This window comes from Lynx canadensis, chromosome X (genome assembly GCF_007474595.2).
Source record: "Lynx canadensis isolate LIC74 chromosome X, mLynCan4.pri.v2, whole genome shotgun sequence".
Classification (NCBI taxonomy): domain Eukaryota; kingdom Metazoa; phylum Chordata; class Mammalia; order Carnivora; family Felidae; genus Lynx; species Lynx canadensis.
Genome location: NC_044321.2, coordinates 37,387,589 through 37,410,735, shown reverse-complemented (window position 1 = coordinate 37,410,735; position 23,147 = coordinate 37,387,589). Strand labels below are relative to the sequence as shown.

Genomic DNA, 23,147 nt, shown 5'->3' with positions numbered 1-23,147 from the left:
AAAAGGCAAAAAGCGAAAATAACGTTCAGTGTTTGTTTTGCAGCGAGCCGTTATAGAGGCAGCACTTACCCCGAACGGTGAGAGTGACCCCATCGAGCTCCTTCCCCGGAAACTACGCTCAACACCTCAGCAACAAGCCGCCAGAGCTTTGGACTGGGTCTGTGAGCATCTGTGCTTTACCTTGATTTATTTTGTGCATGTGTGAACAAGATGTGTCCTAAGGTATCAGAAGAGCCTAAGAGAGTTGATTTTGGGGGTTTGGGGATACTCAGATTTTTCATATAAGCCACTAGTAATTGTTTCTTCACTTTACAACATTTCGGCTTATCAAAGTTTTCATAGGAACGCTCAATTCTCAGCGGGGAAACCTTTATATCAAGATCTGTGTTGGGGATGGTGGCTGAGGAGGGAGACCTTGAGCCCACACGCAATGCAGGTTCAAAGGCAGGTCCTGCCCTTCGGTCTCCCACCAAGGGTCGTCTGTAACTTACTTCCAAGTGCCTAAATGGCCCTGTTGTGCAAAAGAGTGTGATCTCTGGAATCAAATCCATTAGGTTCAAATCCATTTCCTTAGTATCTGAGATCTTGGGCCATTCGCTTAGCCTCTTTATGCTTCAGTCTCCTTGTCTGTTCAGTGAAGATGCAAAGAGTGCCAACCTCATGAATTCCATAGAGCAGGGGTCAGCAAATTATGGCTTGTGGGCCAAATTCAACCTGCAACTTATTTTTGTAAAGTTTTACTGGAACGTGGCCAAATCCATTTGTTTACACTTTGGCTTTCAGAGCTGAATACTATGACAGAGATATTACGGGTCACAAAGTTGGGAATAATTTACCATCTGGCCATTTACAGAAAAAGTTTGCCAGCGCCTGACCTAAAGGAGTAAATAAGACAATGCATATAAATGTGTATCCCGGTTCCTGGCACACCACAAGAACCCTTTGAATAATAATGATTAGCTTTCTCTATTGCCAAAAATGCAAGAACCATTCACTAAGGCCTAAAATATTCAGCTAATAATCATAAACACTGTGAATCTGAATGGATTTCTGAAATGTTTGGGAAGTCAGCCCAACATCGCTGTACTGCATTGTTCTTTTGGTATTTAGTTATGTCATTCATTCATTCATTCATTCGCGGATTTATTGGATTCCAGTTGTTTTCACATATCTGGTATATCTACAAGGTTAGTGGGCCAGTCATCCATGGGCACGAATCTATGCCTGATGAATATTCATGTGGAGAGGGGGCCAGAAAACATTTGGCACTGGGGGGAGACAGAGATATTAAAGCCAGTGTGGGGGTTTGTCCTGTGATCCTTGGGTCTGTGTCTGAGTCCTTGCAAGGGAAACTCTGCTTTACGTGACAGCATGAGAGAGGGGAGCATGCTCACCTCTGCTTTGTTTGTTTATTTTAAATTCAAGTTAGTTAACATATAGTGTAATAATGGTTTCAGGACTAGAATTTAGTGATTCATCCCTTACGTACAACACCCAGTGCTCGTCACAAGTTTCCTCCTTAATGCCCATCACCCCTTCAGCCCACCTCCCCACCGAGCACCCCACCAGCAACCCTCAGTTTGTTCTCTGTATTTAAGAGTCTCTTATGGTTTGTCTCCCTCTCTGTTTTTATATTATTTTTGCTTCCCTTCCCTTATGTTCTGCTGTTTCGTATCTTAAATTCCACATGAGTGAAATCACATGATACTTGTCTTTCTCTGACTTATTTCACTTAGCATAATACACTGTAGTTTCATCCACGTTATTGCAAATGGCAATATTTCATTCTTTTTGATCACCAAGTAATACTCCATTGTATTTATATACCACATCTTCTTTATCCATTCATCCATCGATGGACATTTGGGCTCTTGCCATGCTTTGGCTATTGTTGATAATGCTGCTATAAACATTGGGGTGCATGTAGCCCTTTGAATCAGCACTCCTATATCCTTTGGATAAATACCTAGTAGTACCATTGCTGGGTCATAGGGTAGTTCTCTTTTTAACTTTTTTTTAAAATTTTTTATTTCAACGTTTTTATTTATTTTTGGGACAGAGAGAGACAGAGCATGAACGGGGGAGGGGCAGAGAGAGAGGGAGACACAGAATCGGAAACAGGCTCCAGGCTCTGAGCCATCAGCCCAGAGCCTGACGCGGGGCTCGAACTCACGGACCGCGAGATCGTGACCTGGCTGAAGTCGGACACTTAACCGACTGCGCCACCCAGGCACCCCTCTTTTTAACTTTTTGAAGAGCCTCCATGCTGTTTCCCAGACTGGCTGCCCCAGTCTGCATTCCCCCCAGCAGTGCAAGAGGGTTCCCCTTTCTCCGCATCCTCGCCAACATCTGTTGTTGCCTGAGTTGTTAATGTTAGCCAATTTGACAGGTGTGAGGTGGTATCTCATTGTTCACCTATGCTTTGTGTCCCATGGGCAAAGTGGGAAATAAAATGGAGAGAAGGGCAGAAGGGCATTCCCTCTCCATCAGTGTGGTGCACACCATGGCCACAGCTTGTTTTGCTGGACTATAGTCTTGGAGTCATCGGGAGATGGTGCCCTAGGACCACTCTTGCTGCTGTCTGTCACTCGCATGGGATATGCGTGCAGTGTGGAAGGTTAAGAAGAAAGGCTTTCTCCAACAGACACTAGCATGGCGCCCTACAATGGATTAAGAAACCTTAAAACTGCCCATAAATAGCTGGGTGAAATTTTGAGGAGGGCAGAGGCCCTTGCCCTAAACATGTGGGTAGAAACTCATGGAACTGACATTATCAATGCTGTCAAGTTCATTTTCATATGCACGAGTTGGTGAGACCTAGTGAGACTCCATTGCATGCTTAGGACAGAAACATGACTGAGGACCCATTCTGCTTGGACCCACAGAAGCCTTGGTTCAAAGTGATTTAAAGACCCTGATAAATGCCAAAAAGCCAAAAATAGCTATCTCCTCTTTGCCACTCTTACAGGTCAAAGAGCTAGAAGGAAACTTTAGCTCATCTTGTCCAACCTCTTTGTTTTACAGACAGGAAAACTCAGAGGAAATCACATATATTTCATTAATGGGAGAGCCCGGACCACACACTAGTTGCAATCTCATCTGAGGTGGGGAAGGAACAGGCCTGAAGGTGGCCCAGGAATTGGTCAGGTAGAGTCTTCTGCAGCCCAGAAAGAGTAGTGCCAAACAGGCCCATTTCTGCCATTTGCTGGAGACCAGGTCAAGAGTACAAATGGAGGTCCGTGCACTATTTATCTAAAAATACGTTATAAATCAAGCTAGCAAACAGTGCAATAAAATGTTTCATCCTCCTATCTTGACAAATATACTTCCGTAAAAATCTGCAAATCCTGGTTCAAGTGAGAAATCTCAGACGCCGAGGCCCCATGGACTCCTCACCTTGTGTAGTAGGGTACCATCTGACGAGGGCCAGAATGGTTAAAATTAGAGTTCCAGGTCAGGGTCTCTCTTGCTGTGTTGTAAGCACAGTACTGGTGTCCAATGTGGTGGCAGAAATTTATAATCAGGACAAGGAGAAACCACAAAAAAACAAACAAAAAACCCAAAAAACATTTCTTAAAGCACATGCCAATGAGCTATGGCCCTGTGTCCCCTAAATACACCCTAGCTGCCCGCCCCCTTTCCTTTCCTGAGTCCAGCTGTGCTAAAATGGAAGCAACAACCATTACAAAACATTTCAACTAATAGAAGTTCAGTCTGGTAGGCAGGAGGTAATCTTCGGGAACATCTACTTTGCAGGGAAGCAGAGAATTTTGGAACCATATTGGGATAAATAATATGGGGTCCTGTAGACAGAAACCAATTAAGTCGAACCCCAGGTCGAGACTTCCCTAGTTGTCATCTCTACATAATAATCTCTATTCTAAGGCTCTCAGGGCCACCTGAGCCTCTTTGGTCTCATTCAAACTCAGAAAAAGAAAAATGTTCATTTTATTTGAACCAGAAGAGGGGAACATAGATTCTTTCTGTTCATTTTCATAGGCCATTGACTTCCACAGACTGCTTCTTTAGGTGGTTTGGTAATCGTCCTTACTTAACATTCGGTGATATTCTATATGCTTTTAGCAATAGGAGTAGTGAACCAGTTAATCTTGAAAACACATCTTGTCCTAATTTCATCATTATTTTGACCACCCCTTCTTTTTGACTTCATTTCGAGTGTCCTCACTCCTTATTTCTGTATCCAAACAGAGGAAGGGTTCAATTTTCTTACATTCTCCCAAGTGGTTTTGCTTAAAATGGGAGCAAATTACATTCACAGCAGAAGAAAATTACGGGCTTACGTACTTTATATTTTCAACAGTACGTCTTCAAGAGTGTTTCTGTTGATCAACTGAGGAACTAGGACACTCAAGACCTTAAGGCAAGTCAAGCATCTCTTAAGACAGTTTATCATGACGCTGTTCAAAAACCACTTCGCAAAGCCTTAGAAGTGACTTGGGAATCGGAAAGGTTTCCTTAACTAGTTGATATCAGTGACTAAGGAAGGAAAGATGCATAGAGTTACTTAAGAAATGTAAACAATGACAATTGCATAGACTAGTGTACCATGGTCTTATTTGATTTTGTCATTCATCAAAATCCACAAATATTTCTTGAGAACCCTTTAAGTACTTGATGCAGATCAATAGTGTTTTGAATTTCAAGGACAACAACTAATCGATACAAAATTGGCAACCAGCATGAGAAAAAAATCAATTTCTGGTGGCTAATGTAACCGTACTTCTTAGTTGCTAGTTCCAAGTTTTTGCTTGGTTCACTCACTTACACTTACCAATTATGAATCATGTTTAGAATGCCATCAGTGCTTTTAAGGAATATCTACTGAAGCTGGGTTACACAATTTTCCTTATACAATTTGTTTTAAAAAGGAAAAAACCCACAAACTACTTGACATTCCTGTCTTCAAGGGGATTTTAGTATACACGGAAGGAAATAAAAATGTATAAATAATATACAAATATGTACAACTTTTTTTAAGTTTATTTATTTATTTTGAGGAGGGGGAGGGAGAAAATCCCAAGCAGGCTCCACACTCAGTGTGGGGCCTGACACAGGGCTCTATCTCACGAACTGTGAGATCATGACCTGAGCTGGAATCAAGAGTCAGACACTCAACTGACTGAGCCACCCAGATGCCCCATAAATATATACAAATTTAAATAAAAATTATATATGTAGATATATAGATATAGATATAGATACATAAAACCAACAACCCAGAAGGATTCTGGGAAGAGGGCAAACCTGAGCACATGATTTTTACTCCTATTTCCCTCAACTTTCTGCTGTGGTGAATCAACTCATAAGTTAAAGGCTTGTGTGTGTGTGTGTGTGTGTGTGTGTGGGTGCATGGGTTGGGTATATGGTATAGAGATGCCCATGTTTCACTCTAGGAACCTGGAGGGGATCCTACACTTCTAGGATCTTCAGTCTTCCCACATGACCTCCCAGAAACCAGGTTAGGAGAAGGCACCTTCTCTGTGGCATGATTTCAATTGCCCAGGAGGTGGGAGACCATTCTCTCTGATCTGTCCTGGAGTCGGGAGCTCTGATTCCAAGGCCTTGCAGTGCAGGAATTGACTAAACCTGTGGAGATAAACCTTTCTTTCCTGCTCACCGATGAATTTCTGAGACACGTTGCTGATTCCATGAATGTTGCCATTGCTGGGGGGATCCGGTGCTATGAACTGCTTCCCTTCCAATGGGCCAAAAACAGCAGCCACTCAAAGCTCAAACCTGGAGAAGACCAAGATAATAGAATCCTCAGCATCAATCAGTTCTGTTGTTTCACCTGTGGTTTAACATGAAAAATTTCTGACTTCATTGTTCTGCAAGGCCACCATGGCCTGACCGTCTTCACCAACCCTACACAAATGTTCTTGGAGTTCTTACTGCAGTGACTGGACATGTGATTCACGGATCAATTAAGGTGACATAGTTTCAAGGACAAGAGTTATAGTATTAGAAGAAAACTACAAAAATCTATGATGATAATCCCTATTAAAAAAAGGAAATGAAAAAAAAAAAAGAAAAGAAATTGTGAGAAAGCAAAAGGTTTTAGAAATTTTATTTATTTATTTTTTTAAGTAGGTTTTCATGCCCAGCATAGAGCCCAATATCAGGCTTGAACTCACAACCCTGAGATCAAGAACTGAGCTGAGATCAAGAGTCGGACACTTAACTGACTGAGCCACCCAGGCACCCCTGGAAAATTTTAAAAGTGGGATTTCTGGGGGTGCTTGGGTGGCTCAGTTGGTTAAGCGTCCGACTTTGGCTCAGGTCATGATCTCACAGTTTGTGAGTTCGAGCCCCATGTCAGGCTGTGTGGTGACAGCTCAAAGCCTGGAGCCTGCTTCGGATTCTGTCTCCTTCTCTCTCTGCCCCTCCCCACTTGTGCTCTGTCTTGCTGTCTCTCAAAAATAAGTAATGTAAAAAAAATTTAAAAAAAAAGTCAGATTTCTGTGGGAGCCTGGCTGGCTCAGTTGGTGAAGCATGAGACTCTTGATCTTAGAGTCGTGAGTTTAAGCCTCACGTTGGGTGTAGAGCTTACTTAAAAACAAAACAAAAATCTTAAAAAAGAAAAAGAAAAAAAGTGGGATTTGTAAATTTAAAGGTTCCAAAAAAGTGAAAAAATGGAATCAATGCTACTGAAAACTGAATAAGCGACTTGGAAGTTCAAATACAGAAACGATCTCAAAAGGCAAAACAAAACATGAAGAAATAGAAATCATGAGTGAAAAAAGAAAACGTGTTATAGAGCAAGCCAAGAATAGAATTTCCAGGAGATAAGGCAAATGATAGAAAGAAAGCAATAATTCAAGAAATGATAGAAAGAATGCTTATCTGAGCTTCCAACATAATCAAGTTTTCAGATCGAAAGTGTTCATTGGGCACCCAACAGGATTAAATACACACTCCTAGCCATATCTGGTGAAATTCTAGGATAAAGTATCTTGGAAACTTTTAGACAGAAAAAAAAAAAAAAACCAAAAAACAAAGTATGAGCAAAAAAGAAGATAATCAAAGGGAAACAGATTTCTTTTCTGCTATATAAATCTAGAGGATACAGTAGCTCATTTATAAAATTTTGAGAGAAAAATATAGCAGCCAATGCCCTCATTTACTCATGAAGGCAGCATTGACACAGTTTCACACATGCAAGGGCCCAGAAAGTATGCTAACTATGCATCCTTTCTGGAGAGACTGAGGAAATTCTCCAGGCAAATGGAAATTAAATCAGAAGACTTTTCAAGATGAGGGAAATGAAATTTCTAATGAAATTTCTCACAATAGTGTATGATAATTCTAGGCTCCTCTGTCCAGTTACCTCCAGCTCTTCATTTTCATTGTTTTCCCACTGATCCAAGCTATTATAATCTCTCATTGGTTGTTTCTTTGGTCACCTTCTAACGGCTCTCCATGTTTTCACTATATTCTCTTTCACTTTGACCAGACTCATCTTTTCCAAAGAGTACTTTGGGTTTGTTTGTTTGTTTGTTTGTTTTTAATGTAAGCTGTATGCCCGACATTGAACTCATGACCCCAGGATCAAGAGTCACATGCTTTACTGACAAAGCCAGTCAGGCGCTCCTTCCAAAGGGTACTTTGATAATGCCACCTCTCCTGCACTCCTTAAACCTTTCAGCAGCTTTACATTGTTCTCAGGTTGGAAAGTTAAATCTTTAACATGCTGTGAAGGTTTTGCATGATATGACTCCATCTTACCTACCCAGCTTTATCATGTACCTCTTCTGCCTTATTTCACATTATGTGCTCTCCCACCATGGGGAATTGTGCACTCTGAACCTGTTCCTTGAACATTTTCCTTCCCCTCCTCCACTTGGTTGAATTTTTATTCATCCACTTTGAGGGCAGACCCTTGAAAAAGATCGCTCTTTGGAAGAGAAACGATCAAGACTCAACTCAGAAGGGACAGTTAATCAGCTATAGATATAATTCTCTTTGCTTTGTTTTGTCTTCTGGTTGGGGCAAAGGTGTAAATTCCTGGAAAGATGAGAAAATGGCCAACTGAAGGAAGAAGTAAAGATGACAAGAGATGACGTTGTCTACAAGTTAATGATAGTGGTCAGAGGGGCATGGGAGAGAAGTATGTCATGGAATTAGTTCTTAGAATCTTACATACATGAATTCACTCTCTAGCACTCGTTGGGACCATTACATAAACTGAAATATGGGACAGTTGATCATATGTAGAAGAGGTTTTCTGTGGAAACATCTATAAGGTCTAATGGGCGTGTCATGACTTGAGGAAACTCGTACCACATTAAAAAGGAAAACATCTATTGGTGTATTAGTTTTCTAAGGCTGTGAAACAAATTACCATAAACTCAGTGGCTTAAAACCGCACACATTGATTCTTTTCACATTTTTTGTTGCTGACGAGTCCAGGAACGGCTTAGCTCTATTCTCTGCTCCGAGGTCTCATAAGGCTACAGTGAAGATGTCGTGTAGGGTTGCAGTTTCACCTGAGGTTCAGGTGGGGAAGGATCTACTTCTAAGCTCTGATGGCTGATGGCAGCACTCAGTTTCTTGTTGGACTGGGGGCTTACGTTTCTTGATGCTATTGGCCAAAGGGTACTCTCAATTGCTTACCACGTGGCCCTCTCCTTAGGCCAGCTCATACCAAGTCAGCTGGCAGCTTCAAAGTCAGCACAGGAAAGAGTGTCTCAGCAAGTGGGAGTTACAGTCTATGTACCATAATTGTGTGCACATAATCACACACATCCCATCGCATTTACCGTGCTTCTTGGTTACAAACAGATCACAGGTCCTGGTCAACACGTAAGAGAATGGGATGACACAAAGGCATACACACCAGGAGGCAGGGATCATGGGGATTACCCTTGACTCTGTTTACCACAGTTGGGTATGCATGGTTTTTATTCAGCTCTGAGAAATTGTTTTGCATTATGTTGCATGACCTTGACTATGATAACAAATATCTGATGATCCTTCCAAGTGTCTTGACTTCTCTGTTGCCAGCAAGGCTTCCCTAAAATGTTGAAAGAGATGTAGGGACTCCTAACACCATCAAGGTTACTAGGGAGGTACACCATAAGATAATTTATGTTAAAGAAATCAGTATGATAATCTGTCAAGGAAAAGAAAAACTTAATAAATTCTCGAAACTGAGACGCATAAGATAAAAATGTTGTCAAGCCAGGAGAAGAGGTTTCCTTGAACACCCCCAACAGGCGTCTGGCAACTTGGAAGCTGGTCTTACAGAGGAGATAAATGATCTCAGTCATTATGGTAAGGAGATCAAAGTGGCTAGTGCGATGAGGCTGGCCCCACGCCAACTAAGAAATCCACCATTATCGTTTGTCTTTCCACGTATGTTCCCTATGAAGAATATGATGTATTGGCCAAGCTAGATGTGGTCTTCTTGACTGTTGCATCATATGCAGTGAATTTGCATCCTCACTTATACATTGGATTTTATTCTATTGCATACTGAGAGTTAGTTTTCTTGAAATGGTTCGATTATCAAGGCACTAACAAAATATTACTCTTCATCTTTCCTCCCATATGACCTCAGTGCTCTGCCTCACTTGGTGTTTCATTTTACAGATGAAGAAATGGCGACCCAACTAGGTTAAATCAGTTTAGAAAGCTAGAAAATGGAAGAATCAGATTTCAACCCAAGTCTCTCTCTCTGTATATGTAGTGGTTCAATGTAATTTCATTTGAAAGGTTTTACTACTAAACACGATTATTGAAAACTCTCCCTGACTCCAGCCCTGGGGATGGATGGAGCCTTAAGCAAAGGGAAAAATGGTAAAGCTATAAGTCTTAAAAGTGGGGGGTGGGAGATGGTTGGACTTGGTCACAGTGTAAGAACTTTAAATGGGATTGGGCTGAAAGCTGGACTCAAGACAAATTCTCAAGTTACTGTTTTCAGGCCTCTCATAATCTACCTGTTTAGGTGTGGGACTGACCCTGCTGCCTGAAGGAGGGCTCAGCCTGCAAGTAGTTTATCAGTTAACTCTGTAACCTCAGGGAATGTGGAGTGGGTTGCAGTGTGATGGGCAGGGAATCAAGTCATTAGAGATTGGCTCCCAGCCTTTAATTTCAGTTGGAGTCACTGGGTTGGATGTTAGCATCGTATCAGTGTTAAGTTCCTATTTTGAGGGATTGAGACTGGTAATGTAGGAGAATGTCATTGTTTGGGGAAAATATAACCAAAGTGTTTTGAAGTGATGGGACACTACATTGGCAGATGGCTCTCCAAGAAGTTTTTGATTTTGTTTTTGTATTAGTAGGCTCCACGCCTAGCGTGGAGCCCAGTGCAGGGCTTGAACTCACGACCCTGAGATCAAGACCTGAGGTGAGATCGAGAGTTGGATGCTTAACTCACTGAGCCACTCAGATGCTCCTGGCTGTCCAAGAGTTTAGGCAAGACTAACGATGAAAGAGAGAGAAAGAGAGAGGGAGAGAAAGAGAGTGTAAAAGCAAATGGAGTAACATATTAATTTGAAACCTCGGTAAAGCAGATACAGGAGTTGTTTGAACTGTTCTGATGACTTTTCATTAATTTTAAATCCATTTCAAAATAGATTTTAAAAATAATTCAAAGGGATACATGCACCCTGATGTTTATGGCAGCATTATCTACAATAGCCAAATTATGCAAAGAGTCCAAGTATCCATCAACAGATGAATGGATGAAGAAGTGTACATATACAGTGGAATACTACTCAGCCATAAAAAGAATGAAGTCTTGGGGCGCCTGGGTGGCTCAGCTGGTTAAGTGTCCGACTTCGGCTCAGGTCATGATCTCATGGCTCATGAGTTCGAGTCCCGTGTTGGGCTCTGTGCCAACAGCTCGGAACCAGGAGCCTGCTTCAGATTCCGTGTCTCCCTCTCTCTCTGCCCCTCCCCTACTTGTGCTCTCTCTCTCTCTCTCACCTTCTCTCTCTCAAAGATAAACAAACATTACAAAAAAAAAAAGAATGAAATCTTGCCATTAGCAACAACATGGATGGAAATAGAATTATGCTAAGCAAAAGAAGTCAGTCAAAAACAAAGACCTTATGATTTCATTCCTGTGTGGAATTTAAGAAACAAACCAGCAGAGGGGGAAAAAGAAGAGAGAGAGAGAGAGAGAGAGAGAGAGAGAGAGAGGTAAACTAAGAAACAGACTCTTGGGGCATCTGGCTGGCTCAGTCAGAAGAGCATGCGACTCTTGATCTTGGGGTTGTGACTTCAAGCCCCACAGTTGGTGTAGATTACAGAAAAGAAAAGAGGAAAAAGGAACAGTCTTATTAACTACACAGAACAAACTGATGGTTACCAGAGAGGATGTGGGTGGGGAAGATGGGTTAAATAGGTGATGGGGATTACGGAGTGAACTTGTGATGAACACCAGGTATTGTATCGAAGTGTTGAATCACTATATTGTCTGCCTGAAACTAATGTTATGTTGTATGCTAACTAGCTAGAATTTAAATAAAAACGTAAAAAAAAAACCTTTTTAATTAATAAAGCTAAAGGGGAGTGGGAGATACAGGCTTCCAGTCATGAAATGAATAAGTCACGGGGTGAAAGGTACAGCATGAGGAACATAGTGATATCATAATGGCGCTGTGGGATGAGACACGGTAGCTACCCTTGGGGGGACCACAGCATAACATATAAACTTGTCCAATCACTGTGTTGTGCACCTGAAAGAACGTAACATTGTGGGTCAACCATATTCAAATTTTTAAAAATTAAGAGAAAGATATACTTAGAGCATATATTTTTTTTAAAAAAACCTGAAACTAAAAATAAATAAAAGTAAAGACATCTGAGGAAGCAAGCTCTGTTGCCGGGCTTGTTTACAGGGGAGAAAAAGAAGGTGTAGAGTGGCGCAGGCACTTGCCCCAAGTCACTAAGTCAGCAAGGGGTGGACTTGGCTGGATGCCCAAGTGGATGAGGAGAATGAGGCGGAAATTGGCCTGTTGAGGATGACGGAATTTCCACGGCCATCGTGCCTGTCTTGTTAGGTTCTTGTCCTTCAGATTGCACAATAGTGAGCTCAACTCAGAGAAGGTGTCCACACAGATAGAGGTATTTCTTTTTCTTTTTAATTTTTTTTTAACGTTTATTGCTTTTTGAGAGAGAAAGCGCGGGCAAGGCAGGGGCAGAGAGAGAGGGAGACGCAGAATCCGAAGCGGGCTCCAGGCTCTGAGCTGGCAGCACAGAGCCCCCCCCATCCAGGGCTGGAACTCATGAACCGTGAGATCATGGCCCCGGCTGAAGTCGGATGCTCAACCGACTGAGCCACCCAGGCACCCCTGAATAGAAATATTTCTATATGCCAGTGCTTTGTCATGTAATAGCCACTCTCAGCTGTCACCCAAGCCCAGACTAGGCTGGAATACAGAATGAGGTGTGCAGAAACCGATGTTGGGCTCTGTATGTCTGAAAAAAAGCAGGAGCCTGAAGGATGCAAAGGAGATGACAAAGAAGAGGTCTGCCTTGCTGCCTAAATCTCTTAATGACAATTAACAAACTCGTCTCTTATGGCCATTGACAAGGGGGCTGTGTGTATAAAAGCACTTCAAATGGCTGGGCTCGGGACCTATCTAATGAGGTCTTTGATTATTTCATGGGGAAAAGATATGAGTAGGAGGAAGAAAAAGAGCCTATGATGGAGTGAAGGAGATAATGGACTTTAAAAATGGGGCAATTTACCATTTAGAAGGTGAAAGATTAGCATTTGGCGGGGGGCGGGGGGCATAATCATTAACAATCTCTTCCCTGTCTTCTTTGTTACAATTACAAAATAAGTGGCAAAAGAGAATATAAAAAATAATAGTGAATCCTGTAAAAAGAACTTAGTTTTCCTCTTAACGAGCACACTGAAATCATCAACTTTACTTTTCTCCCAAATGCCTTTCAGTTAAAATACAAATGTTATGAAAAATCACTGGCTCATTAGGTAAATGATATATGCTGGACTTTCATGTTCTTAGACAGAAACTAATGTACTGGGAGCTTTTAAGGGATCTTAGAGTCACATTAAAATGTAAAAAAATCTTAGCGTTGGCTCCTGGTTTATCAAGACTGAACTGTCCTTCCGGTCATCGGTTAGTGTTCTGTCACTGATACAGTGTACTGGCTTTGGGTTATTAACCACATTTTCAAAAGTGAATTACCAGACTCAACTATGTGTGTGGGAGTGGCAAGAAAAAAAAAAACCAAGTTGAATATCAAAGGAATGAAATGGTTTCCGGTGCCTTTATGCTTTAATGACTATTTTACCTGTTTTCTCTTAAATCTTATTGATGATCTCAGCAATGTGAGAGGTGGGCATTAGAATCCACGGACCAGGGATGCCTGGTTGGCTCAGTGGGTTAAGTGTCCGACTTCAGCTCAGGTCATGATCTCGAAGTTTGTGGGTTCAATCCCCTCGTCGGGCTCTATGCTGAGAGCTCAAGAGCCCGGAGCCTGCTTCAGATTCTGTGTCTCCCTCTCTCTCTGCTCCTCCCCTGCTCGTGCTCTGTCTCTCCCTCTCAAAAATTAGTAAACATTACACAATTAAAAAAGAATCTGTGGACCAAATGCTTGGACTTAGGCCTGTATTGGTCCCAATGCATAATTCATTTCAGTGGTAGGAGCAGTCTTATCTATAATGGCTAATGTGATGTCATGGTTAGAAATTCATTGATCGGCTAGTTTGAGAATTGCCTCTGATGTTCCTGACATGATGGCACCATGTGTAAACCTCTAATTATGCTAAACCTCTCCTTCCTCCTCCTGTGAAATCTAAAAGGACTGTTACTGGCTGCCATGCCAGGACTTAGTATATGCACTTGTTAAAGGATCACCATTTTGTACCAATTGAGTATTTTATGATTACTCTCACGGGTGGGTTTTTGGTTTTTTGTTGTGTTTATTTGTTTGCAGGGAGAGGGAAGATTCTCGTTTTGATTCTTTATCTTTTTTTTTTAAAGTTTATTTATTTATTTTGAGAGAGAGAGAGCAAGTGAGTGCATGAGTGGGGAAGGGGCAGACCGAGAGTGAGAGAGACAGAATCCCAAGCAGGCTCCACACTGTCAGCACAGAGCCCAACCCAGAGCCCTATGCAGGGCTCAGTCTCATAAGCCATGAGATCATGACCTGAGGCGAAACCGAGAGTCGGACTGAACTACTCAGGCACTCCGACCCTTTCTCTTTTAAAGAAACATTTTCTTGGGGCACCTGGGTGGCTCAGTTGGTTAAGCAACAAGAAATCAGGTCATGATCTCAGGGTTCGTGAGTTTGAGCCCCATGTTGGGCTCTCTGTTGTCAGCACAGAGCCTGCTTCAGATCCTCGGTCTCCCTCTCTTTCTCTCTTTCTCAAAAATAAATAAACTTTAAAAAAAAGAAAAGTTTTGTTTTGCAACAGTAACAAGACAATAACACATACCCTTCCTGTCTCTCTCACTGGCACAAGATAATCTGAGAGTAAGAGGAAGTAATTTAAGTTGAGCTGACGAAGTCTGACTCACAAGCTAGAATATTTTCTTTCCTAAATGCGTTTTTATTTTGTTATTTATTTCTATTGTTTTTATTTTTTATCTTTTCCTAAATAGATTTTTATTTATTTTTTAAAGTTTATTTTTAAGAGAGAGAGAGAACACACACAAGCAGGGGATGGGCAGAGAGAGAGAGAGAGAGAGAGAGAGAGAGAGAGAATCCCAAGGAGGCTCCACACTGTCAGCACAGACCCTGATGCAGGCCAGAACCCATGAACCGTGAGATCATGACCCGGGCTGAAGTCAGACGCTCAACCAACTGAGCCACCCAGGCACCCCCTAAATACATTTTTAAATTAAATTTGGCATAATTGATTCTCAAATTTTGCCAAAAGTGACATACATGTTGAGTATTAATTATATTCCGGAAATACATTCAAGGTTTTAGGGATACTGTGCCGATTGACATATGATAGCTGTTTTTAGTCTGTGACCATTTCTTTTTATTATTATTTTTTTTAATTTTTTTTTTCAACGTTTATTTATTTTTGGGACAGAGAGAGACAGAGCATGAACGGGGGAGGGGCAGAGAGAGAGGGAGACACAGAATCGGAAACAGGCTCCAGGCTCTGAGCCATCAGCCCAGAGCCTGACGCGGGGCTCGAACTCCTGGACCGCGAGATCGTGACCTGGCTGAAGTCGGACGCTTAACCGACTGCGCCACCCAGGCGCCCCAGTCTGTGACCATTTCTTAGGAGCAAGGGTGTTTTTGTCCTGTTGGAGAAGAAGTAAAATACCTGGATGCTGAAATGTGTCTAACTTAATTTCCTTGCTCCTTGCAAATACCACCTCTCTAGAGAGGACCAATGGGTTCTGCTTCTATGGAGAAAAAGTCCAACCTGATCTTACAGGCAATTTGGTTTAAAGGTGTAGCTCACCTTTAGGTATGCCCTGGGTATATCATTTGTTTCTTTTTGTTTCTTTCCTTTGTACTCATTTTTTTCCCCTTTCTGTTTTCCTCTTGCTGGCAGAAAGGCAGCATTGAGAATTCTAATTCTCTAAAACAAGTCAAGCATATTAACTGAACTCTTCAAGAAGGAATTCATTAGTTCTAGTAACAATTTTTATTAAACGAGTAGGGACGATGTTGCTTATTTCAGGAGAAGAAAAATTTAATAAGAGAGTTTTTTGTTTTTCAATAATGCTTTTTACACTACAGCCTTTAAAAAATGCCATCTGACATGGCCAAGATATTGAAGCTGAAGCACAAATCATAAACCCTGGGAAAATACAAAAATGTCATCAATCCTCTTTGAGAGTCAACTTTAGCATCTAAACTGTGAAGACAGGAGCTTCCTTTCAGGATTGGTATGAAGCAGTCTTTGTGAGCAAATTACTTAATATAATTATGGTCCAATTTCCTTATTTTATTTCTTTTAAGTTTTTTAAAGTTTATTTATTTTGAGAAAGAGACAGAGCGAGCATCGGAGGGGCAGACAGGGAGAGAGAATCCAAAGCAGGTTCCACATTGTCAGTGTGGAGCCTGATGTGGGGCTCGAACTCACAAACCGTGAGATCATGGCCTGAGCCAAAACCATGAGTTGGACATTTAACTGACTGAGCCACCCAACTGCCCCAATTTCCTTATTTAAAAATGGGGATGGATGGATGGATGGATGGATGGGTAGGTAGATGGATAGATACATAGATAACTAGATAATAGATGGATAGGTAGATAGATAGTCTATCTTTACAATATTTCTTACTGGGATTGAATAGGTATCCATTGAGATTTCATTTTATTCAATAGACTTATACCACATCATGCAAATAAAGAAAATGTTACCATGCCGTAAGTGAGTTAGTACACTGACTGTCAAAGCCTCTTTGGATTTGGATGACATGTGCCCTGCTATTGGGAGTACACATAGCTAGTAAAAAGCATCAAAATTATGAACCGGAGCTTGGATCTGGAACCTGCCCGTGGAAATTAGGAAGTGGGTGACAGAATATAGGGACCTGGAAGGAGAAGAAAGAAATACACTGTAAATCTTATAGACCCATTTAGTGCATAGGGTTCCTTTAAAATATTTAAGAAGGTACCTTCACTCTTAAGGCTGTTACTTAATGTTATTTACTGCTTAGGATGCCTCTTCTTCATGTTAGATATTATGTATCGACAAGATTAGATATCATACATAAAAAGGCTCTTTCTTACCATGTAGTCTCAAAGATATCAACGAAATTGTATCAACTTTATCATCTTTTTTTTTATTGTTTATTTATTTTTGAGAGAGACAGAGACAGAATGCAAGTGGGTTAGGGGCAGAGAGAGAGGGAGACACAGAATTGGAAGCAGGCTCCAGGCTCTGAGCTGTCAGCACAGAGCCTGACGCAGGGCTCGAACTCCTGAGCCGTGAGATCATGACCTGAGCCAAAGTTGAACGCTCAACTGACTGAGCCACCCAGGCGCCCCTCAACTTTATCATCTTTTAAAAATCCCTTAAAATTTCCCAATGTCTATGTAACTTAGGTTACAATAACTGCCCTTGCTGTGTAGGCTAAACAGGAAGTTAGAAAGTCAGTATTAGGTATTTTTCAGGCCTAAGATTGAACACACGGTACCTCTTTTTTTTTTTTTTTTTTTAAGCAAGCTCTATGCCCAATGTGGGGCTTGAACTCACAACCCTGAGATCAAGAGTGGCGTGCCCTACCCACTGATCCAGCCAGTCAGTCACCTCCAGAATACTTCTTTTCTGTAAGGCTTGGGAGAAGTGAGGTTTTCTGTGTTTGCTTGATTTGGCCAATCAGACCCATACATCTCCAATTTTTCAGACCAGTCATGACCTAAAACATTTGTTCCCATTATTCCAATGAGGAAAATCATCCTTGGCAGGCCATGTGCTCCATTTCTGATATTTGGAGTTTACTGATTCGACCCATAGTTTTGAGTACCTGCTCCGTGCCATATCACAGGGTGTATAACCTAAATCAAAACCAGAATCATGGTTTTAATCTATTTAATTCCTAAGGAGCACCCACTGAACAAATAGGTGTGGCTAGTTTGCAGCGTTCCCGTGGTAAGCAGAACAGACCCATGTTTCCCCTGATAAAGCTTTCATTCAAGCGGGCCAGTATGCCCTCCCCATCCACCCCACTGACGTTCTGTGTTTCTGAATAATGACTGTCCGTGTTTGGCTTTTTCCATGGCTGTTTTCCTTTTGTGCAGTTAGGCTTTGCTGCCTGGGTCCACTATTTCCAAGGGTTAGAGCTCAAGTCCCCATTTGTAAGTTTTTATAAAATGCCAGTTTACTTCCCTTCCTTGGTCTCCAGATTTACACCATATAAACCCTGTGGGGAAAAAAATAAAGCTGCTTTGGGATGCCTGGGTGGCTCAGTCAGTTGAGCGCCCGACTTCAGCTCAGGTCATGATCTCAACGGTTCTTGGGTTCAAGCCACGCATCGGGCTCTGTGCTGACAGCTCGGAGTCTGGAGCCTGCTTCGGATTCGGTGTCTCCCTCTGTCTCTGCCCCTCCCCTGCTCATGCTCTGTCTCTCTCTGAACCTCAAAATAAAATCTAAAAATGTTTTAAAAAATTAAAAAAAAAAAAAGATGCCTCTCCGAAAATGGAGTGGGGAAAAATGATGGAAAGTCTGGAGGGAATGAAAACAATTTTATGATCCTTAGCTTCCTTCTCGTATTTTTCTCTTGTTGCATTTTTTAAAAGAGCTATTAAAAAGGCCTTTCTGTAGATACTCACTTTCTTCTCACTCCTCCTTCTGCCCGTAACAAAACCTGGTATATTTTTCCATTGTCTGACGCCCGCATATATTTATGTGCAGAAAGAGTGATACTATATCAAGACAAATCCTTCCTCGATGGACATCACAACCCAAAGATTCCTTTCATCTCCCACAATTAGCTATTCGAGGAAATCATAATTGCTTGCTTTTGCATGAGTTTTTAAAGAAACTTTGCCCGTGGGGTGCCTGAGTGGCTTAGTTGGTTAAGCATCTGACTTCAGCTCCAGTCATGATTTGATGGTTCCCGGGTTTGAGCACCGCGTTGGCTCTGTGCTGACAGGTCGGAATCTGGAGCCTGCTTCAGATTCTGTGTCTCCCTCTCTTTGTGCCCCTCCCCCGCTTGGACTCTGTCTCTGTCCCTCTCAAAAATAAATAAAAACTTAAAAATTAACTATTATAGCTAATAATATCTATGCACAATCAGCTCTCATGAGCTGGTACCAGCTCCAACACACGACTGGCTATAACTGCAAGAATATGGGGGACATCGTCAAAAAAATTTTTTTAATGTTTATTTATTTTTGAGAGTGAGAGAGACAGAGCACGAGCTGGGGAGGAGCAGAGAGGGAGACACAGAATCCGAAGCAGGCTCCAGGCTCTGAGCTGTCAGCACAGAGCTCGACACGGGGCTCGAACTCACAAACAGTGAGATCGTGACCTGAGCCACCCAGATGCCCCTGACATCGTCAGATTTTCACGTTGAACATAAAAATCAAGAAAGAAAAAAATACATATAATTCTACTAATATAAAATTCAAAACACAGGCAAAACTGAAGGATAAATCTACTTTTTTAAGAAAAAAAAACAATGTGTAGGTGATAAAACTCTGAAGGAACACAGGGCGCCTGGGTGACTTAGTCGGTTAAGCTTCCAACTTCACGTGGTTCGTGAGTTCAAGCCCCATGTCAGGCTCTGTGCTGACAGCTCAGAGCCTAGAACCTGCTCCGGATTCTGTGTCTCCCTCTCTCTGCCGCTCCCCCGCTCATGCTCTGTCTTTCTCTCTCAAAAATAAAATAAAACATCAATATATATATATATATATATATATATATTAATTTTAAAGGAACTTTGCCCATTTCTAGAAAATTAACGGGGCTTTGTACATTTTTCAGTTCTTAAATTTGGGATGGAGGTGGTATTTCAGGTTGAGTTCCTTGGTGGCTGGGGGTGGGGGGTGGAGGGGTTGGTGCGTGCAGATTAGGAGGTAAAGATTTACCTGCAAGTGATTAAGGATGCGCTACCAGAAGGAACTGGTTAGGAACCGGGGAAGCCGGGCAGGGGACATGATTAGGGCAGTAAGGGCGCAATTGCAGACTTCAGGCAAAGTCCCAGGGAGAGTAAGTAGTGTATCACAAAGGGGAACTCTGAGAGATTGTCCTCAGAGGTTGTCCCTACGGGCACAAGGGGTCTGGGCTTTCATACTTTTTCACAAGCCACTTATTGGCCAAGGACCCCACCTGGGGAGGTGGGTAGGGCGGTAACGACCCAGGCAATAAACGATGTGGGACAAAGCAAAAGGATCTCTGAGCTCGGGGAACATTGCCCAGGATGATAAAAAGGATCACAGGAATCTGGGAGGAGTGTCAGTGTCAGGTCATCAACAAGCATCATAATGGGTTCCTGTAGAGATGGAAAAAGTCCTCTGAAGCATGCTTTGATTTGTAGAAAGCTTGGTGACAGGTGTGATAACTAATTACGTGTACAAATCTTACATCTTTTTAAACGCCACCAGAAGGAATCATCTTCTCTCCCACTAACTCTTTTCGCTAAGTTATTGCTCAACAAACAGCAACAGGAGGGGCCCCAAATTGTGAAATTTGGACACATTTGCTCTGATTTGCCATATCTTAGATACAGCTCTCAAAAACCAATAGGCAGGGGCACCTGGGTGGCTTAGTGGGTTATGCATCCAACTTGGGCTCAGGTCACGATCATGGTTCATGAGGTCCAGCCCCATGTTGGGCTCTGCTGACATCTAGGAGCTTGGAGCCTGCTTCAGATTCTGTGTCTCCCTCTCCTTCCGCCCATCCCCTGTTTGTACTCTGTATCTCTCTCCCTCTCTCTCTAAAAAACAAAACAAAACAAAACAAAACAAAACAAAACCCCAATATACCGATTTCTATTACATCTCCTAAAGGAAGGACAATAAAGTCTCTAAGTTATCATCAGTCGCTCAGGTAGGTAATTCACTTGATGTTTATTCAGAACATTGTTGGTTGACTGATTCTTTTAGATCCTAAGACTTAGATGATTCTTTCAAATAAGCAGTCCAAGGACTATACTGAATCAAGGTATATTTTTCTTCTAAGATTTTCCATAATAGCCCAATATTTATGATATAAGGTAAAACTCATAACCACATAGCGACTCAATTATTCTCAATCTTTCTTCTGCATGGGTCTCTTTAGAAAATTGCTCTGAAATGAATGGACTCAATTTTCTGAGAGTTACTGAAAGTGATGCCTTTTGAGAAATATCACCGTTGCCTGATTTTAAAGACTCGCATCTCAGGGCCATAGTCAGGGAATGATTTCATTTTAATTGTGAGCCATGCTGAGATTTGCAAGAAACTTCGAAGCTTTGAGTAGGCTCCAGTAACTAAACTTCAAGAAAAGAATAACTCCAGGCAGACCACCCGAGAGCTAGCCAAGCTCCCTAGTTCTCTTCCATGACACGGCGTTTGTGAACACATTGCACAATACAGAATGAATATGAGAAAGTACAGTGCATTCCTGGCATAAACACCAGTTGGCCATGGTGTATCATTTTTTTTTTTAATATAGTGTGATTTTGGACTCTGTTTGCTAATGTTTCATTTAGAGGTTTTTTTTTTTGCATCAATATTCATAAGTGATATTGGCCCAATAATTTTTTATGGGGCCAGTGTTATACTTGCTTCATAAAAATAATTTGGAAATTTTCCTTCACTTTAAATGCGTGTCTCATTAGGACTCTCTGGTCTCTAAAAGTTCGGTAAAATTGCTCTATGAACTCATCTGAGCGAGGTGCTTTTATGAGGAGCAGTTTCCTGGTAACTTTTTCTATTTCAATTATGGAAATTGGTTTGTTTAAGCTCTGTCTCCAGTGGGTCAGTGGTTTTTGTAAACTGTATATTCCTATGAAATTACCAATTTAATCTCTGTTCCCCAAATTTATTTGCAAAGATGAGTACAAAATAGATTCTTATGCTATATTTCTTGTGTCAGTAGTCATTTCCTTCTTAATTCTTAGTTGTATGCTTTTTGCCCTTTTGATTAAATTAGCCAGCTATTTATTTGATTTTTAGATTTTTTTCAAAAAAAATAGAATTTAGATTTATTAATTTAACTTACTATTTTCTTATTCTCTGCCTCAGTAATCTCTAGTCTAACCTTTAATATTTCCTTATTCTGCTTTCTTTTGCTTTACTTTGGTTTTCTTTTCTTACCTTTTTGAATTGAGGATGTAATTCTTGTATTTTCATTTTTTAATTTTTATCGATGTGAATGTTTAGTATTATAAATTTTCTTCTGATCATTGCTTTAAATGTACCTCATAGATTCTGATAGGTACTGCTTTAATTACCATCAGCTTTCAAAGATTCTGTGGTTTTTTGGTATGTATTTACTTTTTCACCAAGATTTAATAGAAATCCTATAAATTTCCAGGTGAAAGGGTCATTTTGTTTTGGTTTGTTTGTGGCTTGTGTTTTAATTTCTAGTTTTACTGTACTGTGACCGTATAGTGTTGTTGATGATATTTTTACTTTATGAAACAAACTGATCTTTTGGAAAGATGTCCTAATATATCATCAATTCTTTATAAACTTCCGTGTCGGGGCGCCTGGGTGGCTCAGTTGGTTAAGCGACCAACCTCGGCTCAGGTCATGATCTCGCGCGGTTCGTGAGTTTGAGCCTGAATTGGGCCCTGTGCTGACAGCTCAGAGCCTGGAGCCTGCTACGGATTCTGTGTGTCTCTCTCTCTGTGCCTCTCCCCTGCTCACGCTCTCTCTCTGTCTCTCAAAAATAAATAAATATTTTAAAAAATTAAAAAAAAAGAACTTCCATGTCTACTCAAGAAGAAATTATATTTTTCTATTAGTAGGGTGTGATGCTTAGTATATCTTATTGTGTTTTCTGTTTAGATCTTTTAGATTATTCATTGATTCATTCATTCATTTATGGTCCATTTTACCTGTTTTGTACCGAGAGTGGTGTTTTAATCTCCTACTAATTTCATTTATTGTTTTTGGACCTGAATTCTAATTTGGTAAAAGAATTGTAACTTTCGGTTTTCCTTTTTTTTTTTTTTTTTTTCATTTCTGCAATAAATTTCAATGGCAAATTCTTTTTCATCCTTTTGTATTTAGGCTTCTGGAATTCCTGCATTTTTGATATTTGTATACAAAACAGAGTTAGGTTTGCTTTAGTGTGTCAATTTGAAGATCTGTTATTTTACCAGATAAATTCAGTGCATTTACTGATGTGACCAACATCTTTGAGCTCTATTAATTTATGCTATAACTTTTGCTTTTAGTTTGGCATATTTGTTTTACTCTCTTTTTTGTCTTTTTGGCTTTAGAATACTTCTCTGTATTTAGGAAATTTGCACTTTTTCTTTAGTGTTTACATTTATATTCATATTTTTCATAGTGACCCCATATTGTAATATGGGGTTTTTTTTTTTTTTCTGTTTTTTTCCCAGATCAGCCTAGTCAGAAGGATATCTATTTCACTAATCTTTTCCAAAAACAGCTTACTTTGATTATTCTATCTGTTTCTTTTTTTCATTTCACTAATTGTTACTCTTAGGTCTATTATTTGATTTCTTCTGCTCGTTGCGTTTATTCTATTGTTTCCATTGTCATGAGTCAAAGAA

General features: G+C 40.9%; 1 long non-coding RNA gene across 1 annotated transcript in view; it reads left to right on the top strand.

The window, feature by feature from the left end:
- The first annotated feature begins 58 nt into the window (after positions 1-58).
- The window catches only part of LOC115507536, a 137,196-nt gene continuing 114,107 nt past the window's right edge, over positions 59-23,147 (top strand). Inside the window, exon 1 of the long non-coding RNA XR_004343250.1 lies at positions 59-157. This is a non-coding gene — a long non-coding RNA (uncharacterized LOC115507536). The remainder of the gene's footprint in view (positions 158-23,147) is intronic.